Source organism: Chlorocebus sabaeus, chromosome 5 (assembly GCF_047675955.1).
Source record: "Chlorocebus sabaeus isolate Y175 chromosome 5, mChlSab1.0.hap1, whole genome shotgun sequence".
Lineage (NCBI taxonomy): Eukaryota > Metazoa > Chordata > Mammalia > Primates > Cercopithecidae > Chlorocebus > Chlorocebus sabaeus.
This window is the reverse complement of record NC_132908.1, coordinates 68,704,137-68,731,044: the sequence shown is the minus strand read 5'-3', so window position 1 is coordinate 68,731,044 and position 26,908 is coordinate 68,704,137.

The window sequence follows — 26,908 nt, the reverse complement described above, 5'->3', positions numbered from 1 at the left end:
TGTTTTGTATGGCCTGTGAGCCAAAGATTTTTACATTTTTTTTAAAAAAAATAAAAATCAAAAGAAAGATAGTTCATTACATGTGAAAATTCTATGAAATTCAAATTTCAGTGTCCACATATAAAATGTTGTTTGTTTGTTTTACAAAACAGTCATTCTATTTTGTTTAAGTATTGTCTGTGGCTACTTTCACGCTATCACAATATAGTTGAGTAGCTGCAACAGAAACCCACATGGCACACAAGGTCTAGCATATTTACTATCTGGTCCTTTACAGGAAAAATCTGCTGACCTCTACTGTAAAGTGTTCCATTGCGCGACTATACCACAATTTATTTATTCATTCTAGTGCTAAAAAACATTTGGATTGTTTCTGATGTTGTAAACATTCTAAAACATGTATTTGGTGAACATATACACACCTAAGAATGGAACCCTGCTGGCACAGGGTATGCACATGTTCTGCTTTGCAGTCACTGCCACTTTTCTATAGTGGTTTTTAAAATCTACTTATACTTCCATTAGCAGTGAATGAGGATTCCAATTGCTCTGTTTACTTGCCAACTCTTGGGATATTAATTGTTCTGGTTGTTTTAATCTGCACTTCCTTTATGTCTAGTAAGAGTGAGCATCTTCTCAAATGTTTATTACTGCTTAGGTATCCTCTTTGGTGAAGCATCTATTTAAATCTTTTGTCTATTTCTCCCTTTGGTTACCTGACTTTTTCTTATAGATTTGTAGGAGTCATTTGTATATTATGGATACAAGTCTTTTGTCAGATCATCTTTTATAAATATCTTCTAGGTTGTGGTATGCCTTTTTACTCTTTTTAAAGGCATCTTTTGATGAACAGAAGTTCTTAGTTTTTAAGGGCGTCTTTTGATGAACAGAAGTTTAATGAATCCATTTTTTCTTGACAGAGTACTATTTTTTCTGTTTAAGAAATATGGCCTATCCCAAAGACATAAATATTGCAAATTCATTTAGATTTTTAATGTATACAATAGGTTATTTGTGAATAGTGACAATTTTCTTTCTTCTTCCAAAGCTTGCTTTCGCTTTCTTTTTCTTGACTCATTAAACTGGCTAGGACCTCCAATACAATGCTGAGTGGAAGTAGTGATAGTGGGCATTTTATATTGAATTCTGCTGTAGGTTTTTGTAGATCCTCTTAATCAGATTAAGGAAGTTAATCTTTCTATTCCTAGGTCTTACTATGAATGAATATTAAAGATTTTAAAAATCTATCAAAATGATCATGTGATCTCTCTCTCTCCTTTTTCTGTTAATATGGTGAATTACATTTATTCGGAAATGTTAAACCACCTGTATATTTCTGGAATAAATCACAGTTCGTCATAATTTACAATAATTTCTATATATTGCTGGATTCAATTGGCTGATATTTTGTTTAGGATTCTTATATTTATGTTCATGAGAAAGACAGTTTGTAATTTTCTTTTCTGTATTATCCTTGCTTGGTTTTGATATTACCTTCCTTATATTTATAAAAAGTCTCTGAGGAAATCATAAGAGCTACTTTAGGCAAACTGCAAAATTTTGGTGGAAATTGAAGTTGGCTATACTTTCATAATAATGTATGGGGAGCTCTGATACTTATGGGCTTTTCTTGCTCTGCTTTAAGTTCCCTACATTTCATGACTCGCTATTCCTCAGTACTCGCTTCTTCTACACAACCTTTTGAAAATTCTAAATTTTCTAAATTTCATTTCACTTCTTGGCAGGGTGAATTCAATGGCCCACAGTAATGGCTTCTGTCAATAATTACACCTTATGCTGCTACTGTCTGCAGGAATTGGCATTATGAGAAGTTATAAAGAAGAAGAAATTTGCTTCCCTAAAAGTTTATAATCTGGTAAGCTAAATCAGTCCCTTTTAAAAATTATAAATTAATTATGGAATCATCTTTAGTTAAATTTCTTCTTTCAAGTTTATGAACAAAGTGACTTCTAGTATAATGAGGAAAACAAGTTAATGAAGGAAAAACTGGAAAGAAAAGCAGAAAGAAGGTAAAAAATAATTCATAGTTCCATCAAAAATCAAAACCATTATTAGCATTTAAATTTTGTTATAAATTAGATAATCTTCAACGTGTTGCATTCTCCTATTTTTTTAAAGGCAGATACCTCCATAGTTAATATTTCCTATTAATTTCAGCTGCGAATAACTTTCCATTTTTGTCTAGGATTTTCCAAAACTTTTTTAAAAGATAAATTTAGAAAACAGCTTCAACAGTGTGTATCTTAACAAAACAAGTATAAAGATTAGGAAAATGTGTTTGAATGTATGAAATGAAGCTCCATTCTGTTTCTCAACCAGTCAGATACGACACTTACACCATATCTGGCTCCCAACTCAGAAGTTGCTATTACATGTCTGATAGGTCCCATATCTTGGCATATCTTTATGTTTAAGGTATCTTCATCTCTGATACACAATATACTAAGACGTATACAAAAAAATTTTTCAAATTTGCTGTATGGCATCGAAGTAAAGGATTGCTAATTTAGAGTTGATTGAGCACAGTGGCTAAGGGCACATGCTCCGGTGCTAGACTGAGTTTCAAACCTGGCAATACTACTCGCAAAGTATATAACTTTGATCTAATTACATACACTGTTTGTGACCTCAGTTACTCATTTGTAAAATAGGGAAAATAATGCTAAAGATCTCATATAGTTGTTGTGAGCATTAAGTAAGTTGATAGAAGCTAAGTGCTTCTGGGTACATAATAGGTGCTCAGTAAATATCGGCTTTATATAGGCAATCTAAAGAGCTAATTTTAAATATATTCAAGAAGCAGCTTTACTTTCTGTTTTCATATCAAAAATCCTCTTTAATTTGCCCTATCAACATCTCCCTTCTCTTCAACCCTGAAGACTGTGGTTTTAAAAACAATTTAGCTCATATTCACTCTTTCGTTCCTTGTCTACTGGGTTATGTTCTGTACCTTATTCCTGAAACAAAACAAGTCTTCCGCTTTTTAAATTTATTTCTAAAAGCTTACTTCTATTAGGAAGTCTGTATCTAAGCTAACTTAATTAGATTTAAGTAGATAAAAGCTGGAATTGAAGAAATGAAGAAAGGGGATATATTAAAACTGATGTATTGTCAGGATTTTCCCAGTTTTCTCTTTATGGCTAATTTAGAATTCACAGAGTAACAGCTTATATCTGTTCCATTAAAGGTTCAGTTAAAGAGCTGGCACTCCACAACTGTTTATCAGTCTGTATTATGCAATTAAATATGGAATATATTCAGACAAACTTTAAAAATCAGTTCAGGGGAAAGGAAGAATTTTAATAAAAATTTGAAATACAAATCCTAAACAGTTATTTTTGAAGACGTGATACTTTATGTCATCACAAGAGACTGGAGAGATTAGAATGAACTGGTTTAAAGTCTTACAATCTAAGCCTGAAGGCTTTCTTTAATCTGCATGCAAGACTGTTTAACACTGTTGCAATTGTAATTAAGTACTAGACTGTTTTTGTTTATTTCTTTACAAAACTGCTTTGTTAGTTTGTAAAATATTCAGACAGTCAAGGTTATGGGTTCTCTCAGGATGTCTATGTAAAAGGAGTTACAATGGGATAGGGAAGCTTTAATTATGGCTGAGTCCTTGCTCTCTGAGTGCCAGCTTTAGACAATCACTCTTTCTATGGACTCTATGTAGTGGCTTTTTTTTTTTTTTTTTCTTTTAACTGTTTAAGAATCTGAAGCATCCTGTGGTTTATTGACTATTGTAACCACATACTCTGCCACTAATGTTCATCACTCCTGTTTCTCCTGACTACTGCCTCTTGAGGAGAATGAAAGGTGGAAAATGTGACACAATAGTCTCAAATTGTATGACTCAGTTTAAATACCGAACAGGAAAAAAAGTGTCTTAAACCACCACTAGAAACATTCTCCTTCCAAATGGAACTGATCTTTAAAACCCAGTTCAATCCAGCAAATAGGCAAATAATTACTAATGTAGACACTTTCAGAAAGTATTGTGGTATACCAGAGGATCAGTTTTCTACAGGATGACGAAAACACTTCTAGTTCTTTATGATGCTTGGTGATCTTATTCAAATTTAATTTTATCCAGCTTCAGTCAATTCTCACCCAGACTAAACATTACCACTTAGATTTTAATCTTTTCTTACTCTTTAAGTTTGCCTTTTAATGAACTATTTTCAGAAATGTTCTTCCTTCAATGTAATATTCTCTTCACACATCTTTTACAAGCATTTTTTTCCCTTAAATCAAAAATCTACCATGAGTTCTATCCCCTATCCCTAACACTACTTATAGAAGTTATTTATTTATTTATTTATTTATTTAGTTAGTTAGTTAGTTAGTTAGTTAGTTATTATTTGAGACAGAGTCTTGCTCTGTCGCCCAGGCTGGAGTGTACTGGCGCTATCTCGGCTCACTGTCTCCCGGGTTCACGCCATTCTCCTGCCTCAGCCTGTAGCTGGGACTACAGGGGCCTGCCACCTCTCCCGGCTAATTTTTTGTTTTTTAGTAGAGATGGGGTTTCACCGTGTTAGCTAGGATGGTCTTGATCTCCTGATCTCATGATCTGCCCGCCTCAGCCTCCCAAAGTGCTGGGAATTACAGGCGTGAGCCACCGCTGTTCTTTCCATTACTTCATTGGTTTTATATACTTGGTGGATTTTAACATTTTAAAGATATACTTACTCACATCCACATCCATGCATTCTTCATAATACCACCCTGAAGTAGAAGGGACAGTATGGCATTTTCATTAATTAAAAGTGGAAGCGATGAAGTCTGACTGCCTGGGTTTGAATTCAGGCTCTGTTATTTAGTGGCTACGAGGCCTTAGGCTATTTACTTAACCTCTTTGTGTTTTACTTTCCTCATTAGTAAAATAAGAGATAATTATAATCCTAGTTCATAGTGTTGTGGTAAGAAATGAATATTTGAAAAACATACTATAGTTAATATTAGCATAAAAAATTAACCATTACTATTATTATTTCATTAATTTCCCCAGATTATAAAGGTAGAATGGCAAGTAGGTATCTTCTCTTCTCTATAGCCAAAGGGATCTTTTTAAAACAGAAGTCAGGTCAGGTCCATCCTCTGATCAAAATGCTTCAATGGCTTTCTGTCTCATTCAAAATCAAAGCCAATACTAGGCCCTACTTGATCCAAACTCCCTCATCCCCACTCTTCTGCTCATTTCCTGCTATTCCTCTTCTCTCTCACTCTATTCCAGCCTCCATTCATCTGCCTGTTGTTCCTGGAATGTGTCAAATATACTCTCACTTTCAGGTCCTTATAATTGCTGCTCCCTCTAGCTGAAACATTCTCTCCCCAGAGTCGAAAACTTTTCCTGACCACTCATTATAAAAGAGCAATCACCATAACCCGAGGCACCCTATACCCGCTTTACCTGATTTATTCACCTCTATGATACTTATTACCACCCAACATAAATAACATAAATTTGCCTTTTGGTGATAACGAAATATATAGGGCTTAACTAAATATAATGATTGCTAATTGAAAATTTGTCCTATTACTTTATTGTGCTGGCTCAGAAAACAGTGACACACATTAGCAAAGTCTTCAATTTTTAAGATGAATCAGGCAGAATCTTCATAGTCAGATGAATCTATGTAATACATTACATTAAATGGGTTAGATCCTTTCTCACATAAATTAACAAATAATTTGTAGGTGTGTTTAAGCTTATATATTATCATATTAGTAGCTCCTTCAATAGATAACAAACACTTGACATACATACTTGTTCTGGTAGTGAACTTCAACAAAGAGAGCTTTCTATGTGAGGAAGGCTAGAGATAAAAGGGAGAAGAAAACCGGCTTCTACAGGAGGATCCTGAAAATGTTACCTCCTACTTTTTGAAAAAACCCTCTTTGAGGATTTTTATAGGCATAGAGACTTGGTTTAAGTCTCTCGTGTGTGTGCCCTTTGACTTAGAAAAGGGATCAATTGAAATAAAGATATGTGTCCTGCTTCTCATCAACAGATGAAAGAACAAAACATTAGACTAGTATCACATCTAGGGAAGAGAGAAGAGAGAAATATTAGAACACAGGTAAAGACAAATAAACAACAAAAGAGAAGAAATAGTTGTCCTGTGAGGCTCAGCCTGTGGGCTCCTAAATACCCAGTATCTGAAATACAGAGGTATAAATCGAACGCTTATTAGCTAGCCCCACAGGAACAAACTGATTAAGTTTACTTACATTGACTATTCTTTCTTTCATTGTGATCTTTGAGAATTTTTACTACCCCTCTTTCTTTTGGGATTTTTATTGTTAAAATAAGTTGTACATATGGTTTCTGGGTAGTTAACAAAATATTTTTGTTTTTATTCTTAGTTTTTTAAATTATCACATATTTCAAGCAAAGAAGTAAAAAGAATAATGCCACTAACACCTATATAGCCATCTAGTTTTGTCAAATTTAACATTTCTATATTTGCTTAATTTTTTAAAAAAGAACATTACAGTTGCAGCTTAAGCATTATGGAAAATACTTAGTTTAAGCATTACTGAAATTCCCCAACTTCCTCCCTCTCAGGATGTAAACTGCACCCTGAATTTAATGTTCATTATTCCCACGAATGCTTCACACATTTTAGAAGTTTATATTAATGTTAGCATACTGCAAACACTCTGCAATAATATTTTCATGCTCAATATTATGTTTTAGAGTTTTATTCCTAATGATACATGTAGTTCTAGTTCATTTATCTTAACTGCTATATGTATTCCACTGAATAAAAATTCCCAAATATATTCACCCCTTCTCTTATGGATGGACAATTAGGCTTTCTGGATTTTTCATGATTATTAACAATGCAGAAGTGAACATTAATCTTAACTTTTAGTGTGGATATATAAGAGAGTTTCATAAAGACATATAAAAATGTTCAACTTTTCTAGATATTGTCAAACTGTTCTTCCCAGTAACTGCACCTGTATATGCTACTACCTGTAGTTTTGAGTTTTTCCCCCACATTTGTGCTTATAAATATTTTCAATTATAATTTATTTTTTGTTAATCTGATGAGTACGAAACAGTATCTATAATAAGCATTTATCATTCTTTTAGGCTGCACACTACTTGAATCTCATTGCGATGATTAGAACTAATTTGGGGGGAACCATCATCTTTATAATTTAGAAACATAGTTTCTCTGACCATATATTCAGATTTTTCAACTTTCAGTAAGGTTTATCACGTGTTCTTTAAAAATTTTGTACCTTCTATAGATATATTCCTCTATACTTAATGTCTTTTATTGTTGTAAATGGCATTTAAAAAATTATATATATTTTTTGGTTTTGGTGGTAGTACACAGCATACAATAAACTTACATTACTAACTACACATATCAGAAAAAGAGAAAAAGTTTCAAATCAATAATCTAAGCTATACCTTAAGAATCTAGAAAGAGAAGAGCAAAATGAACCCAAAACAAGCAGAAGGAAGGAAATAATAAAAGAGTAGAACTCAATAAAATTGAAAACAGGAAAACAACAGAAAAAAATGAGTGAAATGATGAACTGCTTTTTCTGAAGATATCTATAAAGTTGACAATTCTCCAGCAATTATCAACATCAATAATAAAACAACATCATTGCCTACCCCGAAAAAAATTTAAAAAATGAAGAGCTACAGATAACTCTACACATATGAATTTTACAACTTAGATGAAATGGACCAATTACTCAAAAAATAATCATAATTCACCAATATGAAACACACAATTTGAATAGCCTACAAGTATTAAAGAAATTGATAGCTGGGCATGGGGGAACACACCTATAATCCCAGTTACCTGGGAGGCAGAGGTGGAAGGATCACCTGAGCCCAAGAGGTTGAGGCTGCAGTGGGGCAGGTTTGGGCCACTGTACTCCAGCCTGGGCAAAAGAGTGAGACCCTGTCTTAGGGAAAAAAAAAAAAATAATTATAATTTTGAAATTACCAAAGAAAAATCTCCGGGTCCAGATTATTTCACTGAAGAATTCTACCAAATGTTCAAGGAATACTTACCACCAATTCTACATAATCTATTCCAGAAAGCAGAAGAGGAGGGAGCATTTCCCAGTTCATTTTATGAAGCCAGGATTGCACTGATGCTAAAATCAGACAAAAACAGGAAAATTTTTTTTTAAAAGAAAGAAGGATAAAAAGAAAACTACAGACCAATATCCCTTTTTACAAGGATGCAAAAAAAAAAAAAAAAAAAAAAAAATCAATTCAGCAATGTGGAAAAAGAATTATACATCATGACCAAGTTGGGTATACAACACTTGTTCAATTAAAAAAAAATTTTTTTTGAGACAAAGTCTCGCTCTTTCGCTTAGGCTGCAGAGCAGTGGCATGATATCGGATCACTGCAACTTCCACCTCTCGAATTCAAGAAATTCTTCTGCCTCCGCCCTGCAAGTAGATGGGATTACAGGCATGTGCCACCACGCTCGGCTAATTTTTTGTATTTTTAGTAGAGATGGGGTTTCACCATGTTGGCCTGGCTGGTCTCGAACTCCTGACCTCAGGTGATCCACCTGCCTTGGCCTCTCAAAGTGCTAGGATTACAGTCACGAGCCACTATGCCTGGCCCACTTGTTCAACATTTTAAAAATCAATTTATATATACCTCCATATTAACAGGCTAAATCACATGATCATATCAATTGATGCAAATAAAGGACAAATCCAATAGCCATTTATGATAAAGTGCTCAGAATAACAGAAATAGAGGGGAATTTCCTCAACTTGATAAAGAACATCTATAAAACAAACCTACAGCTAATATTATACTTAATGATCATAGACTGTGTTTTTCCTCTAAGATTGGGGAACAAGGCAAGGATATCTGCTTTCATTGCCCTTATTTAACAGTGCTGGAAGTTCTAGCCAATGGGATAAGTCATGAGAAAGAAATAAAAGGCATATACATCGGAAAGGAAGAAGTAAAACTATCCTTATTTGCAGATGACATGATTATCTAGGTAGAAAATCTGAAAGAATCTACAAAAAACTCATAAAACTAGTAAAAGTCAGTTCAGCAGGATACAAGATAAACATACAAGAATCAACTGTACTTCTATATACTAGTAATGAACACGACACAAAATTTTTAAAAAACACAATACCATTAACAATCCTTCAAAAAGTGAAATACTTCACCAGGTGTGGTGGCTCATGCCTGTAATTCCAGCACTTCAGGAGGCTGAGGCAGGAAAATCACTTGAAGCCAGGAGTTCAAGACCAGGGTAACAAAGCGAGACCCTGTCTCTACAAATAAATAAAATAAAATAAAATAAAATAAAATAAAATAAAATAAAATAAAATAAAATAAAGTAAAATAAAATAAAATAAAATAAAAATACATTAAATAAATTAGCTGGGTATGGTGGCATGCACCTGTAGTCCCAGCTACTCAGTAGGCTGAGACAGAAGATTGCTTAAGCCCAGAAGTTCAATGCTGCAGCGAGCTATGATCAAGCCACTGCATTCCGGCCCACGCAATAGGGCAAGACCCTGTCTCTAAAATATTTTTTGGTAATAAAAATTTTAAAAAGTGAAATACTTAGATGTAAATCTAAGAAAACATATAAAGGACTCGTAGGTTGAAAACTACAAATAAATAGAAAAACATTGTGTCCATGGACGGGAAGACTCAGCCTAGCAGTGGTGTCATTTCTCCCCAAATGACCAACGGCCATAAATTCTTTTTTAGCAGAATACAGGTCAGGATACACAGCGTATTGACAAGACAATGTCAGAAATTCTTCTTAAGTAGGAGTAATCATCACAACAGGCCACACGGCGACCAAGCAGCTAATCTCAGGTGTGAGGGAATAAGATCACATTATGTGGGTGCAGAAGTCACTGATATGTCCTGTAATAATTCCACAAGTATAGCTTCTAGTCACTACACGAATATTTCCTACCAGGTATTACTAGCTTATTTAAAACCCTCCCAGGCCAAAGCAATTTACCCAAGAAGTGTCATTTTTAACATAAGCAACAGTGCCTGGTAAACATAGCTCACATTCCAAAAGTCAGCTGCCAATATTATTTGCAACTCCAGGGGAAAGGAGAAAACATATTTCCAAGGGAACAGAGCTAGGTAAATTGTATTCCCTTATGTTTTTAAACAGTTTTCTTTATCAATTTTGCTTTGTCTATTCGTCTTTTCAAAGAACAATTTTTAAATTCTATCTTGTTTTTTAATTCTTCCATTTCTGCTCTATATTTGTTTTTTTTTTTTTGACTCTTTAGGTTTACTCTTTGAGCTGAGCATTTAGCTATATATTTTACTCTACCTCCCTAACTTCATCCTACAATTTTAAAAATAGTACATTTTTAATACTATTCCATTCTAAATATTCTCAAAGTTCTATTATAATTTGTATTTTTGATTCATGAGTTTAGAGGTGTGTTTCTAAATTTTTCCAGGCTAAGGAGTGCTTTTGAGCATCTTTTTATTTTTCATTTCTAATTTGTTGTATTATATTTAGAGATATCAAACTGATTTTTAAGCTTTTATTGAGACTTGCTTAGTGCCCTAGTATGGTTATTAGGTCTAACATATTATTATATTAGCTTTCTTTTTACTAGTGTTTGCCTCCTTAACTCTTAATTCTCTGTGCCCTAATGTTTCACAGATGCCTGTTATAAGTAAAATCTAGGTAAATTTTTAAAAATCTGACAATATTAGTTTTTAGATTGGTAAATTAGTGTATTTTACAGTTTTGAAAACTGATAATTGGGTATTTTTCTATCATCTTATTTTGGCTTGTTATTTTACTTTTCTCTTTCTTAGAACTTCCTTGTCTTTTTCTGCCTTCTGTTAACTTGAGAAGGTTTTTTCCAATTTAAGTTTTTTTTATATTGAGTACTGAGGGAATAAAAAAGAACATCTACAAAATATATGTAAGCTATTCCTTTCTCTTGATTTTAATAGTGTGATTAAATACAGTAATCAATTTATTAATATTAGATGAATCTTGTAAAAATTGAAAGATATGTCAAACCTTTTCCAAATAGGTTGGTGGTAAACTTGTCTCCTTTTAGTTCTGTCAATTTTTACTTTATTTTTACACCCTCTTATTATGTGCATTTAGAAATATCTTATCTTTCTAGTGAGAAGAAACTTTTATACTTACATGACTGTCTTTATCTTAAGTTTTAATTCCAATCACTCTATAACCTCATTATAGGCTTCTGCTCTCATAAATGTTAGCTCTACTTTTTTTTTTTTTGAGACGGAGTGTCCCTTTGTTGCCTAGGCTGGAGTGCAGTGGTGCAATCCCAACTCACTGCAACCTCTGCCCACTGGGTTCAAGTGATTCTCCTGCCTCAGGCTCCCCAGTAGCTGGGACTATAGGCACCCACCAACACGCCTGGCTAATTTTTGTATTTTTAGTAGAGGTGGGGTTTCACCATGTTGGCCAGGCTAGTCTTGAACTCGTGACCTCAAGTAATCTGACCACCTCAGCCTCCCAAAATTCTGGGATTACAGGTGTAAGCCAATGTGCCCAGCCTCTACTTGTTTTTAACAACACAGTATTTTACTAGTATCATCTTGCACAATTTTTATTTAAATTTATACACCATTTTATCATTTTGTCTATGTCTCATTCATTCTTAAATTTCAGATCTTCCACTTGAAATTACTTTTTTGCCTAAAGTGTATATTTTTTGAATTTTCTTTAGCAAAGATTGGCTAGTATCAAATTGTCTCCATTTCTAATATCTAAAAATGTCTTTTTTTCTTGTTTTCATAAAATACTTTTGATCAATTCTGGTTGACAGTTTTTTTTTTTCTCAGTACACTGAGGATATAATCCTATAGTTTATTGGCTTCTACTGTTTGTGTCAAGAAATTGGCTGTCAGTCTAACAGCTGTTTCTTTGATGATAATCTGTTTTTTTTCCCCTTGGCCGTTTTCAAAATCTTCTCCTTGACCTTACTGTTTTGTAGTTTCACAGTGATGTTCCTGGCAGTTAATATCTTTATTTCTCCTTCTTATGATTCGACTGAGATTCTTGAATTTGTAGATTAGTGTCTTTCAGAAAAGTTGTCAGCCATTATCCCTACTCCATTCTTTGTCTCTTCTCCTAAATTTTGGTTAGTCATAATTTAGATTTTTTCATTTCATTGCCCATGTTCCTTAATCACTTTGACATTTTCCATATATTTGTTACAACATTCCATTACATATTTCTTCAGATATATCTTTTAATTCACATAGTTTCCCTTAGTTGTTTATCTCAGTTAAACACGTTCTTGGAGCTTTAAATTTTAGCTATGGTAATTTAATTACTAGAAACTGGTTTTTCTTCAAATTATTTGCTGCTGTTTTCAAACCTCTCCTTTATTCTTAAAACATTTTAAGTAAATTTACTTTAAAATTCTTGGCTTGAGGATTTTCAGACCACGAGTAGTATGTATTAGGGATACAGACCCATGTTATAGCTGGTTTGTGACTATGAATTTTCAGGGGCTGTATCTGCTCCCCCCTAGTGTCCCCCACCCACATACTCACAACCTCTCCATAGAGCACTATATTTAAACACAGTCATTTTCCTTCCAGTCTCTTGAGGACACGGGTATAGGATGGGTTTATTTTTAGTTCACTCTTACACTGATATTCTATCCCTTTGGGTTCTCAGCTTTAAGAAGACATTTACTTGAAAAGTTCCTGGATTTCAACTCCTGTTTCTTATTCTTTGGAAAATTACAAAAACCAAAGCTCATAGCTAGCTCACTTTAGCAAATGTCTTCAAGGTGAAAGCTGACTGCAGTGTTTTGCTTGCCTGACTTAGGTCTTGCTTTCATTTAGTTTTAGGTTTGAATTTCCTTTATTTTCTAACCAACTCATGAATATAATTAAGTTTTTTTTAAAAGTCTTATTCATTATTTTTAATATTTTACTGGGAAGTTGGTATTAGTACCTAGCCACATTGTCAGAAATAAAATTAATCTCCTAAATGTTCTTAATTCTGATATTTTCCCTTTACACTGGTTTGAAAATTACACATTGGAATTTTAATTTTTAAAAGATTCACTTAAGCTTTTACCATTGAAAACTGATTTAAATTCCAATGTCAATCCTATATCTTCCTTCCAAACAATACAAGGAATTTCAGACTCTTAAAGCAAAGTCTTCCTCCTTTCTACATGGCATTCTTGTTCAGTATTTTAGTTTTACTCCTATTTTCCCTTTAAATTTTTTATTTTAAAATAATTGGATTCTTAAAAAGTTTCAAAATTAATACAGGGAAGTTCAAATATCCAGTTTCCCTAATGGTTACATCTTAAATAGCTATGTAAAATGCCAAAACCAGGAAATTGACATTGATATGACATTTTTGTGTAATTTTTATATCACTTTATCACATGTGTATTCATATAACCACCACTACAATCAAGATACAGAATGTTCTGTCATCACAAAGTTCTTTCTCATGCTATTCCTTTATACTCACCCCCTGCTCCTTTCTGCCCACTTCTACCTACCATCCTTAACACTGGCAACTACTAATGCTCTTCTTCAATTCTGTCATTTTGAGGATGCTATATAAATGGAATCATACTTTAGCCTTTTGAGATTGGCTTTTTTTGTGTGTACTCAGTATAATGCTCTTCATTTTCTAGGCACATTCTATTATTTTAAGTACATTGTTTAGTAATTCTTTCACAGAGTCTGTAAGTAAGTGGAATCTTTCACTTCTTGTTTGTTTTGGAAATGTCTTTATTATGCCCTTATTCTTGAATAATAGCTTAGGTAGAAATATATATCAATCAGGCATCAATTAGGAAAAAAGAAATGATTCCAGGTATTTAAAATTAAAAGGTATCTTGCTACAGAAATTTAGGTGCTACAAACTGTAAGAAATATTCTCAATCACTTCTTCATCAAATATTCTCTCTCCTTCATTCTTTCATGGTCTTCATCTATGACTCTTAGTAGATGTATGCTGAACTCCCTATCATATTTTCTATTTCTATAACTCTGTACTGCCTTCAGGATAATTTCCTCAAATTTATCTTATAGTTGTTAATTCTCTCTTCACTGGCCATATTTTTCATTTTTTAGATATTCTTCTTTTATGAATATTTTGCTTAAAAATAGCCTGTATTTTAATATTTATATTATGTGCTCAATTATCAGAAGTTAATAGTGGATAATACTGGTATATATTGGTTCTACTGATTCTTGTTCATACTGGCTGTTTCCTTGCATATTTTATAACTTTTAGAAAGTGAGCCCATGCTAAGCAGTGAATTTCCTGAGGGAATCTAGTGTAGCCTGAGTTGAGAACACACCCTTCTAAAATGGCTTTTGTCTTAAGTTTCTGTAAGGCACCTCAGGAGTATTAACATTCAGTAACTATATGTTGGTTGATTTCCCAGTGTATAAAACTAGGCAGGAGTATAAATTTAAACCTCAAACCTAAAAAGGGTATGTCTATGATTATGATCAGAAATTCATGGGGAAGCTTTTAAAATTTTCTCCACTTAGACACTGGGTCCAGGTTGAGAAAAAAATCCTCCTTGTGGTCTATGCTGAAAAGCAGATGTTTTGTTTTTTTTTTTTAATATCTTGTTATTTAACAATGCTCCTAGGGTTCCTGCTTAATACTGGTGTTTCATTTCTAACTCTGTTCACCATGTAGGCCCCAGATCTTGACTGGCTATTAAATCTATATCCTTGGGCCAAGACATCCCTCCATCCCATTCTCATGGTAGTCCATGTCACTATTCATGCTTCCCACTCTGTTTTTTAAACCCTCTATATTTTCAGGTCTTAAGATTTTTCCTTACTTTCTTGTAAGCACAGTTATACAACCAAAATGATATTTGTTGCATATTATAGCATTTCTAAATATGTAGTAGTATGACAGTTTTCAAGTTAATAATAAGTTGCCTGTCTAGGAATTCTCTACTAAATCTTTTTATTCTTCACATAGCCCGTGGCACAGCATTTGGTAGGCAGCAGTATATCATAAATGTGATGAGTGACTGGTTGAATGAATGAATTACCATTCTTTCTCAGCATTCATTTCCTTCATTAATTATTTTTCTCTAACTTTGATTTCCCAAATTCCTCATTATAAATTTGTGAATGACATATTTTATGGACTTCATTTAGACTAACATAATTTTCTCACATTAACTATTATACCAGTCATGGTAATCCTGCATTCAGTTTCTTCCCTTCTATTTGCCCTGCGTGGACCTGTTGGTCCTCTTTTTATCATGAAACTCCTGCTATGTCATTTTACTGTCAATGGGTTTGCAAAAATCTTATTTTGATCATTTTTATCATCTTAAACTCTTTTCTTCTTTCAATAGTTATATTCAACTGCATTTTCCACTAAATAAGGCAGTGTCAAATGTGGGTAGCACATAAGATGATTCTTAATCATTGACTGCTATTATAGTTTGCTTTATTCTTATAACTTATTATTTTGAGGAAGATTTACAAAAAAATTTATTTCCAGAAGGAAATATTAGAATATTAATGTTATAAATATAAAAAATATATCTAAATAATAGAAATTGATCCATATATACTTCTTTCATATTTCTGTCATCTTCACAGGCATTAGAAATATACCATATATTTACTAAAATATATACATACCATCTAATTATGCAATAATTTTCTTCATATTTATATATGTATAAAACAAAATTCACAGGAATCTTCTCTCCTTTATACTTCAACACTATTGTATGTCTTCAGTGAAATTTCTGCAAACCCGAGTATGATGTCAACAACCCAATGGACATTTAATAAATATTCATTTGTGACAATCATCATAATCTCACACAGGCCTCTGAAAGTGATTTTCAGAAATCATCAGCTATTCTTTGACATAGATTTAAAAACCTTCCCCCAGAAGAGATGATTGCCTTTCAATCATAGAAGAAAAAAATACAGCAAAAACAAGTGAGATAGAGTCTTTTTATTTTTAAGCTAAAGATCCAGTGTATTATAGCATTAGGTATCATGAAGATTTCAGATAAATAAAACTATGTAAACTCAAGTTAGTGACATACAATTGTATAGGGTTTAAAATTTTTCCATATACTGTGGTATTCACTAATAAATTCCGACCTGTGGTTTTAAATACAGTAGCATCTAAGCACTGACACAGACCTGCAATTATGTCAATGGACATTCTATGAATATTAGTAGTGAAGATACAAATCCACTGCAGCAAGCTGATTAGCAATGCTAATGTGCACACTACACAGTCATATAATTAGAAAGAGTTTTACTCACAGTGATGTTGAGGTTATGGGGTTAGGACAGTTTCCATTTCAAAAGATGGAAGAATCCAGGTTACCATGATAGTAAAAAGTAAATCACCTAATTTAAGCTGTTGAAGCTATCATGGTTTATTTTTTGAAAAGAAACTTCTACCTTCCCTTGTGAAAATTACAGTAAATTATGAATTAATACTTTCCCAGCTAAAAGAGATTTTAAAAAAGCAGACCCTCAATAGGCATGACAGTTAAAGATTCACCATGTAACATTACATTAGTCCAACTAAGTTATCATGTCATTGTCCACTTAAGAGAGAACGGAGCTTGATTAGAGAAAAAAAATCATAAAAATGTTCACAGTTTCCCCTGAAATGGAAAGATGTCCAGGGAGATGTGGAGGTGGAGAAAAAGAAGAGAGAAGGCAGTCAGTAACAAACACTTGGTTATAATGATGATAAGAATCCATTTCCTTTATGCAATTTTGTTGGTGTTCCTTTTTTATATCCCTTCTCAGCTATAATGATCTACAAAATATCCTTAGGTTTGGTGGTCTGTAATTAGCTAAGATAAACAGTTATCTTTGCTTTAAATGGAGAACCATTAGTCGATCGCTTATATTTGCAGACAATTCCATTCTGAAAACTTAGGTGTAAATACACTTAAATTTTAGAGACAAACTATTTTGTTTCTGACAAGATTTATCACAATTGGAACATGTCACCCTCATCATGATACTTTGTGGTGGGATAAAGTAGTGTTGTCATTCTGCTTTAGAATAAGAAACTGGATCATTTCTTTTAAGTCTTGTGATTATATTTAAGTCTTATATACATGCCCTGAAATGAAAAGATATTCTCACAAATCCTTGCATTATGCAGGAAAATGTCAACTGCAGCTTTAACTAACATTCTGTGAGACAAAAGGAAGCCCAAAGTAGCTGCTCTTCATAAAGACTAGATGCTAATACACATGCGCATGCGTGCACTCACGCACGCACGCACGCTTGCCTCCTCAGAGAGCGATTTCTATTTTCATAATATGGTTAAGTTAGGATTACCCAAGGAAAAAATTTCAAAGGATTTATCATTTAACACTTCAATGGAGTTACTAATAGGAATTATATTGAAGTAGGTCATGCCAAATCCACTCTCAAATGACAAGAGATCACATATAAGTCAGCAAACATTTCAGACACAATAGCCACAAGACCCCCATAATTATTACCTGGGTATATGGTCTACTATAATAAAGATCAAATAATTCAAACTTCAAGCTAGACTTGTAATTACTATCTTACTAAGATTTCAGTTAATCACTTATAAAGTAGATGGTTCATACTATGAAGGTTAATACAATCATATTAACAAATAAATATTTGCCTCTCAGTCCATGATACATCCTATTATTTTAGACACACACACACACACACACACCCTATGGCTAGAAAAATATGAATTCAAGCTGAAGACAGTAAACAAAGGGAATTTGTCTTTCCTAAAAGGAACACAGAAATAATCTCCCAAATTGTAAATTCCTACTTCATGGAACATATTTGTCCTTTCTTTGGAAAATGCTTTCTAAATCATTTACACAGAAGTCACTGCAAAGTGTTAATTAATACTAATGATGAAATCTGAAAAGGATTATTTCAGGCCTTCCTCACTGACCTATACATACCTGTTCTAAGTTAATTTGTGTGTGTGGTTGGGGGACTCATATAAGCCTCTACTATTCTACAATGAGGAAGAAGGCATTATGAGGGTATCCCTTAAAGAACAAAAATTGTGATGCTTTTTGTAAAATTTTCTGTTTATAAACTAAGCATAAAATGTCAAAAGGTCCTTGTGTCTGGTATTCTAAATTTAAATAAAAAGTTCTTAGTTTATGAGTCTTAAAATATGGGAAATGAACAAGTACTCACTATCATCTCTAGTAACCTATTCCTATTTTTGGCTGACAACATTTCTGGTTAGAGCTCTATTTGCAAGTTTTAACATATTTTGACTGTTACACATTACTTGGCTGAAACTATAGCCAAGATAACTTGCTTGTCAGTTTACTGACAGCAAATTATTCAAATATGTTCCATCACTTGTGATTCAAGGGCCTGTGGTGAGAGAGCATAGATGACGGGAGGAACAAACAAAGGTTGGGAGGGATTCTCAGGGTTAATAATAAAACATTATTTCTAAAAATCGTTTCCATTGTTGAATTAAATAATTTAAGTTTTAAGCTTAGCCCCAGACTTACTTTTAAGGGTCTACATATTTTATCTGTGATGAATTACATTATTCTCACTCTTAGAGATGGAATATCATCTTTATTTTAACAGACTTCTATGGAGGCACGTGGATTCCATAAAAAATGAGTAACGCGAATGTTGTCTTTTTTTTTAAAGAGTTTCATTTTATTCTACTACTGAGATAGTAAGCTCTATTATCCAAAAGCCAAAATGCAACCTAACGTATCTAAATGAAATATCCAGGAAATCTCCTTATAGTTCTTTCAGCATTCTTCTAAATAAGATTATTTCTTTCCTATGTTCCTAGTCTAAAAACTTTAACTCCATCCTCTAGAATAAAGGAAAACTATTGAAATTCTTATTTTCTCCTAAAATCCATGACTTGCCCATAATTGTGGGACTCAGTGAATTCTCCTATTGACTGAAAATATATTTATATCTTCATTCAACAAACAATTCTCAGGCCAGGCGCAGTGGCTCACGCCTGTAATCCCAGTACTTTGGGAGGCTGAGGCAGGCAGATCACTTGAGGTCAGGAGTTTGAGACCAGCCTGACCAACATGCAAAAACCCCGTCTCTACTAAAAATACAAAATTAGGTGGGCGTGGTGGCACATGCCTGTAATCCAAGCAACTCAGGAGGCTGAGGCAGGAGAATCACTTGAACCCGGGAGGCGGAGGTGGTGGTGAACTGAGAGCGCATCATTGCACTCCAGCTTGGGCAACAAGAGTGAAACTGTTTCAAACAAACACACAAACAAACACACAAAAAAACAAACAATTCTCAGCAATAGAAAGGAAAAATCACAACTGGATACTTTTGTGCATTTAAAATCATAATGAAAATCATAATATGATATTTCCATGTAGCAAATAATCATATATGTATATATAATATATACACTGGATACTGAGGGACGACTGTATATATACACACACCCGTACAGTCATCCCTCGGTATCCTAGGGGGACTGGTTCCAGGACTCCTGCAGACACCAAAATCCATGGATGCTCAAGTCCCTTATATAAAATGGTGTAGTATTTGCATATAATCTACACATATCCTTTCATATACTTTAAATCATCTCTAGATTACTGATAATACTTAACACAATGTAAATGCTATGTAAATAATTGTTACATTGTTTAGATAGTAATGACATGAAAAAAAGATCTGTACATGTTTAATGCAGACACAACCATCCATTTTTTTCTGAATATTTTAAATCTGCAGTTGGTTGAATCCATGAATGTGGAACCCATGATATGGAAGGATGACTTTATGTATCATATATATTTTTCATATATGATGTTTTCACATAATGAAAACATCATATATATGTACATATGGAGCTATATCTATATTGATATAGTACTCCTTATCTTGATTTTATCTTCAACTTGCCTTATCTTGATTTTTACAATAATTATCATTTAAACAGGGGAAGAAATATTATTTCCATTTTATAGGTGAAATGAAAAAAGATTCAGAAAGTTAAGTGACTGATTCAAACTCTCAAACCTATCAAGTAGCATAGCCAAGATTTGAACTAGTCAGTCTTTTCAGTATGTTTCACTGTGATAAAATTATAAGCACTGATAGAAATATTCAATAAATATTTAATCAATTTCCTTGATAACATATTTCAATAACAATTTTTAGTACTATCTGTACCAACTAATTTTTATAGTAAGTTACAGCTCTGTGCGTGTATGCAGAAAAAGCATAAACTTTAAACGAAAAAAACACTGACCATTTACATGGATTGCAATAGAAATCGCTTTGCTAATGACAGGAAAGGTCTCATTCAACTAATGAGAATAATTAAACTATATAAAAGCACCGAGACCAACTACCTTTAATAATTGGATTTCTGCCCTTAGCATTTTTTATGACATTAGAAAATACGTTGATTTCTCTGTCTGAATTAAGATACATAATGCTTGTTAAGGTCAAGAGAAAAGAATACTTTTTATACAGGACATTATGGGGTCGCCTTGAAGGGTGTGAGACCTAATTTATGAAGGCAGACATTCATATCATCCCTCCTTTTGTTCATGTGCACATCATTGCATCGGCTGGCTGTTTTCTATCATATGTTCTCCAAAATAGAGTTCTATTATTACTGCTTTTTCTAATATCTCTCTATTAGTATCTCACTCTCTACCCGGGCTTCCCTGTCATTATCTCCTACATTCTGAGAAGTCTACATTCTTGTAAAGAAATTAAATAAAAGGTATAAGTATAGCTAGAGCCCAAGCCAGCCCACCAAAACTCAGAGGCCAGATTGTCCCAAGGAAACCAACCTGAAAGTAATAATGCTAATAATATTTATTTGGATAATGTTTTAGAGATTCTTCCTGTATGTTTAAAATTTATTAAAGATAATTTAGACCATTAGCCTTTAGAATATTGCATTAACACAATATCTATTTTTATTATTTAATCCATTATACTGTATTAAGAAATTGATTATATCCTTCTAAAAATACTACCATTAACTTGCAGATATCTACTAATGTGTGATCCTGTTTGTAGATTAATCAAGGCCCCTTGATTTTCATACCCCCCCACTTGAACTCTGGACAAAAAAAGTGGCAAACTATTAAATCAAGAAAAGCTGTAGAAGGGCTTTTGGAAAAGAGATAAATTCACATAGATAAAACAATATAACAAAAATCTTTCCGATCACAATACTTTTTTTGCCTGACTTTAGTACCTTCTCACTGAAGTATGAATGGTAAAGTGGAAGGGGTAGAAATACTGACTACAGAAATACAGGTAATACAGTAGGAGTCAAAAGAAATGTGTAATGCTACTTCCTAACACACAATCCTTCTTTCAAGATCACATTTTCATGCATGTATGTATAAAAAAATCATTAATTTGAATTTAAAAAACTGTTGTTATGTAATGAATGACTTTATTATTCACTTTCAGTATCTCTTTTAATGTATTCTATGGAGCTTCCCATGTCTGTTCATAAAATTTAGGGCAGATTTCATGTTTTTACTCATTTATAGGCAATCAAAATACTCAGCAATTAGTATGTCTAGTCTAGCCCACTATTAAAAATGCTGAAGTCCTGTTATAGGCACCTGCCATGAGACAGGGTAGTTAGAATCTCACTTGCAGATCCTTTGATTTAATTGAGGCCCTTTCTCAGCTTACTGCTCCTGAGAAGACGGCAGTTCAGTTGACTTTTGGGATCACTAGGACCCTCCAGGCAGTCTTTGGAGTTAAGACAACCTTGTATCATCTTTTTTGTGGATATGGCCCACCTCTGATCCATGACATACACTTAATCAACATTTGCCTAACAGTCACCTGTCACTCCACCTTCAAAGCAGCTGGCCAATGAGTCTCATGTTCTATAGATTTCTTAGGCATGTGTAAGCTAGCTGGTCTTAAATGGAAGGGGTCACTTTACTAAGTTCTACATCTCTTAAAGCCTTCCTCTCTTGGATTCAGATGAAAGGAGACCTTCCTTTCCTTCCCCTTGGAGGTGTGATGGGACACTTAGCACACTAACAACTCTCTCCAAACATCCTCCTTTCCTTAATTTTGACCTTCTCAAACCTTTTATATCCTTGACATGATTAAGTAGCTTAAGAATCACATAACTTTTTTTCCCTTCTGCTCACGTAAGAACTGGAGGGTGTCTTCATATCTCACCTTGAAATCTTCTGTCTTAGGGCCATAGCTAAAACAAACAAGGAGAGTTCCATTTTAAAATTCTGTTACACATGGTTGCAAACTCGCACCATACTCAAGAAGTTACGGAAAAGAATTGTTTTATTTTATTTTATTTTACCAAATAAGGAAGAGCAAATGCTAGCAGATAATTTGAAAATTTTTATCGCTGAAGATCACTAAATGAACAGTACTTACTTACCAACATGTTTTCATTTGCCAACCATATGCTATCTTCATAACAATAAAAATGTAAAATTATTGATGATTTTCATGTACCAAGGGTGAATGCTCAAATGCTAAGAAAACATTCATACTACTCTGCACCCAAAACTGCTAACCTTATTTCCATAGAGGAATCTCTATATAGAACCCAGAGGTAAACAAGAGCCCAGGGAGAGGAAAATGTCTGTCCTTTTGGCAACATTATCTTATTATAAGCTCTTAAGAAATAATTAACCTCATAGACATCAAATAGAGATTTTATATAAAGAAGATATTGGCTACAGGAAAGTGTCAAATTGATTCTATGCAGAATGAAAATTGGGAGCTGATTTTAAGTCAACAGTTTTATAACATGGAGAAATGATTTTAAATGGATTCTGGTGGGTTTAAAAATTTTTCTCCAGAACTTTCAATGGTGCTTGATGAGAATTGAGCTTTGACTTCCATAGCACTTGGGTTTGAAATGCTTCTGGAACATCAGAAATCTTACTATTAATATTTCAATATGACCCTTTTCCATTTTTGTGAACATCAGAAATACACTAGTTATATCACTATGGAACATTTTCCTTATAATTTGCCATTTTAACAAGTCTTTTCTTGGCCTTTTCAAATTTTACTTGCTCTTTTACCATTATCTGTTTTTAAGGTAGCTTTAATTGGCTTGAATTTTAAGTATTAGTGCAGGGTTTATATTGCAAAAAACGAATAATTTCTAAAAAAATTTAATAACTAATTAAAACACTTTAGTACATTTCATCAAAACTGAGAATAATATAATTTACAATGCAATCTATCCAGAAACTGATTTGTGAGCACTTGCTTGTGGTTACTGATTGTCCCATAGACTTAGAGAAATAACTATATGAACTATATTTGGGTACACAGTGAGCATGTTAAAATTAAGATGTAGCATTAATGTAAAATTCTTGGCAGAAGTCAAACTTTTAACCATCATGTGAATATAGATTTTCATATCTAATTTCATGAAGCCTTTTTTTTTTTTTTTGCCAGTTCTACAGTCTAATATTATTTTCTTTCTGCATTCTCCTTCACAGGCTATGGCCTTTGGCGAAGACAATGACAGGCAAATATTTATAAGCCAGAGATTAGTTATAAATTTGATCCAATCAAATGATCAGTAAGCATATTCTTATTGCCAGTTGTTATTATCTCTTTTGGAAAGGCATTGGAAACTTTCATTTTGTTAATTTCAAATCAGACAATTTCCTAGAACTAATGGAGGTTCCAGTGTCCAATGGAAAGCTGAAAGAACCTAAATTTGCTTCTTTTCCTTCTTCACTCCTTTCTTTGTGTGTATACATATTTGTGTATGTGCACAAGTATAAAGAAATGATTATTTTTGCAGCTTTTGGCCTGAATGCTTGTCACTCCATTTTACATAATTCATCTTATATAATTCAATTTACGCTCTTCCAAAAATAGATGCTTCAGTTGCAATCTTCGCCTCTTTAGAATCTCCATGCAAGCAAGCTTAGCTAATAATTTTTTATTAATATAGCCAAATACCAACTCCTACTTCAAACCCCCTTTACTTGGAATACTATCATCAGCTTGGTTTACAGAGAGAAGGAAATAACAATGAGGTCAGGAGGAATGGAGATGGGGTAAAATAGCAATAAAAAGTAATTATATAAAAATGCTAAAGGTATGACATCTGTTTTTTTGCTTAGCTCACTGAGCTCGATAGTTTCAGATTTATGCTATTGTTCATGTTTAAACAGATACAAAAAAGGGAAATGGGAAAGAATGTTTATGTGAGACTATTAAATAGTGCAGGGAAAATACGAGTTGTTATTACACTGGTAAGGAAAAGAGAAACTCAGTGAAATTTCTTTCCAGAGATTTGCCTTTGTGATCTGCAAGGTGCTGTTCCCCTGCTTACATTCCGTTACCCTGGCAACGCACTCCTGTAAAATAAAGATTATTAAAGCGCATATGATTATTTTGCTGCTGAGTGAATAAGACAAGCCGCTTCTGAAATGCCTTATCAGAGAAATTCAATTTTAGGCCAAATTGTGTTTTTGCCTCCTTCTAGCTTTTCTCCTCCCTCCCCCCACTTCAAATAAAACCATCATCTTCACATTTACTACATGATATTTTGTTACCCATTCACACCCTTAGTATTTTAAGTCAGTTTTCTTTTAATTTCATGAAAGCATTTTTCCCAATTTTTTATAGCTCTAGTCTATTTTCCAGCTATCTACCATCTGTTTGCAAATCAAAACTACAAAGCAATGTGCTCTTGCTTTTATTTTATTATATAGTAATAGTAGAAATACTGGGTTCTATACCAAACATAAATGTATATATTATACACTGGCTATGCAATATTTGACCAAAGGATGATGCAAAAAGCTAAGATAAGGAATGTGATGCCATTTTAAAGGTTGGATACCCAACTGTACTGGTCATCCTCACCCTTAAGTTGAATGCCTAGTGCTTTTCCATTTGACATTGCCCTAAGGTGACGTTATAGAGGTGGGAAGTTTTATAGCCACGCTGACAGCCAGTCACACCTTTGTTGCCTGGTGCCTCTACATTTGGATAAAATATTCTTGAGAGTCCTAAAATTATTTAATAACAAACTTTATAAGTTTTGTATTTTATAAGTATTTTAATATTAGCCAATTTCTTGAACATACAGTAATGGCAACTTTGCTAAAACTATCTAGTGATTTCATTAGAAACTAAAGCTTTTAGCATAATTAGGGTCCGAGCAGAGGTCAACAAAAAAAAAGTAAATTTGTAACAGTAAATGCATATTGTGTTTCATGCTATCTGTGTGAAGAAGTTATCGTGGCCGGGCGCGGTGGTTCAAGCCTGTAATCCCAGCACTTTGGGAGGCCGAGACGGGCGGATCACGAGGTCAGGAGATCAAGACCATCCTGGCTAACCCGGTGAAACCCCGTCTCTACTAAAAAATACAAAAATCTAGCCGGGCGAGGTGGCGGGCGCCTGTAGTCCCAGCTACTCGGGAGGCTGAGGCAGGAGAATGGCGTGAACCCGGGAGGCGGAGCTTGCAGTGAGCTGAGATCCGGCCACTGCACTCCAGCCTGGGCGACAGAGCGAAACTCCGCCTCAAAAAAAAAAAAAAAAAAAAAAAAAAAAGAAGTTATCGTTTAAAATCTTTTTTTTTGAGACAGAGTGTCGCCCAGGCTGGAGTGCAGTGGCCCGATCTCGGCTCATTGCAACCTCTGCCTCCCAGCTTCACGCCATTCTCCTGCCTCAGCCTCCCAAGTAGCTGGGACTACAGGCGCCTGCCACCACGGCCGGCTAATTTTTTGTATTTTTAGTAGAGACGGGGTTTCACTGTGTTAGCCAGGATAGTCTCGATCTCCTGACCTCGTGATCCACCCGCCTCCTTGGCCTCCCAAAGTGCTGGGATTACAGGCGTGAGCCACCGCGCCCAGCATTAAAATCTTTTAATACAAGAAAGAGTTATATCTGCTTTGAAGTAGAGGTGGAGGGAATGAAGTTTGTTCAGAAAAAGGCAAGCTTCCAACAAAGGCCACATAGAAGACTCCTTACACATCTGTTAAAGCTAACACAAGACATGAATAGATAAGAACAGCCCTGGAGAAACCTTCATCCTGTCCTCTCCAACAGTGGATGGTTGAGGTGGATGACATTGTTTCTACTGAGACTCTTTATGGCACATTTTTCCCACTGCTACAAAACACTGGCATATAACCTAATACTGCTATGTCATGAAAAAAAAGCAGAAGTACAGTGTTGATATTATAATAACATGAAAACATTAATATTTTCTCTGTTAACACTCATTTTCAGGCCCAACCAGGCACCATACTCTTACATTGATTAAGCATGCAGGTCCATTGGCTTTTTAGGTAATTAACTACAAATCACTGCTTATTACTAAGAAATAACATTGATATTTAACAAGTTCGAGACACTCTCAGCACATGTAGAATGAAATATCAATTCTTCTAACGAAGTAAATAAAATTTAGTATTGTACACCCAATCTTTTGTATGTTAACACCACCATGGAACTTATGACTGTAATTCACTCCCAGCACTGCCCAGAAGGTGTCACCACAGCCTCATTGGCTTGAAGGACTTGGGGACATGTGGGGCAGTAGAAAGCAAGGGGAGAAAAACAGACACAAAGAAAAAAAAAATCTTCATGCAGACAAAGGAATATAAGACAACTACTAGTTGTAATATATTGCCAAATACAGAAACCCAAACATTCACCCCATGCTAAAACTACATAATTACTACAGGAGAAAAGTGGGCCTCTATTTGACAGCGAGGGTAGAAAGTGGGAGATTCATGGACGGTGTTACTTGAGGTAGTCATTTTGTAGAAAATAAAAAGCAGGTGATAAATAGAAAATATCCATGTACTGAGCCTGGTCCAAGCTTCTCACCTAAAATGGTTTGCCTCCTT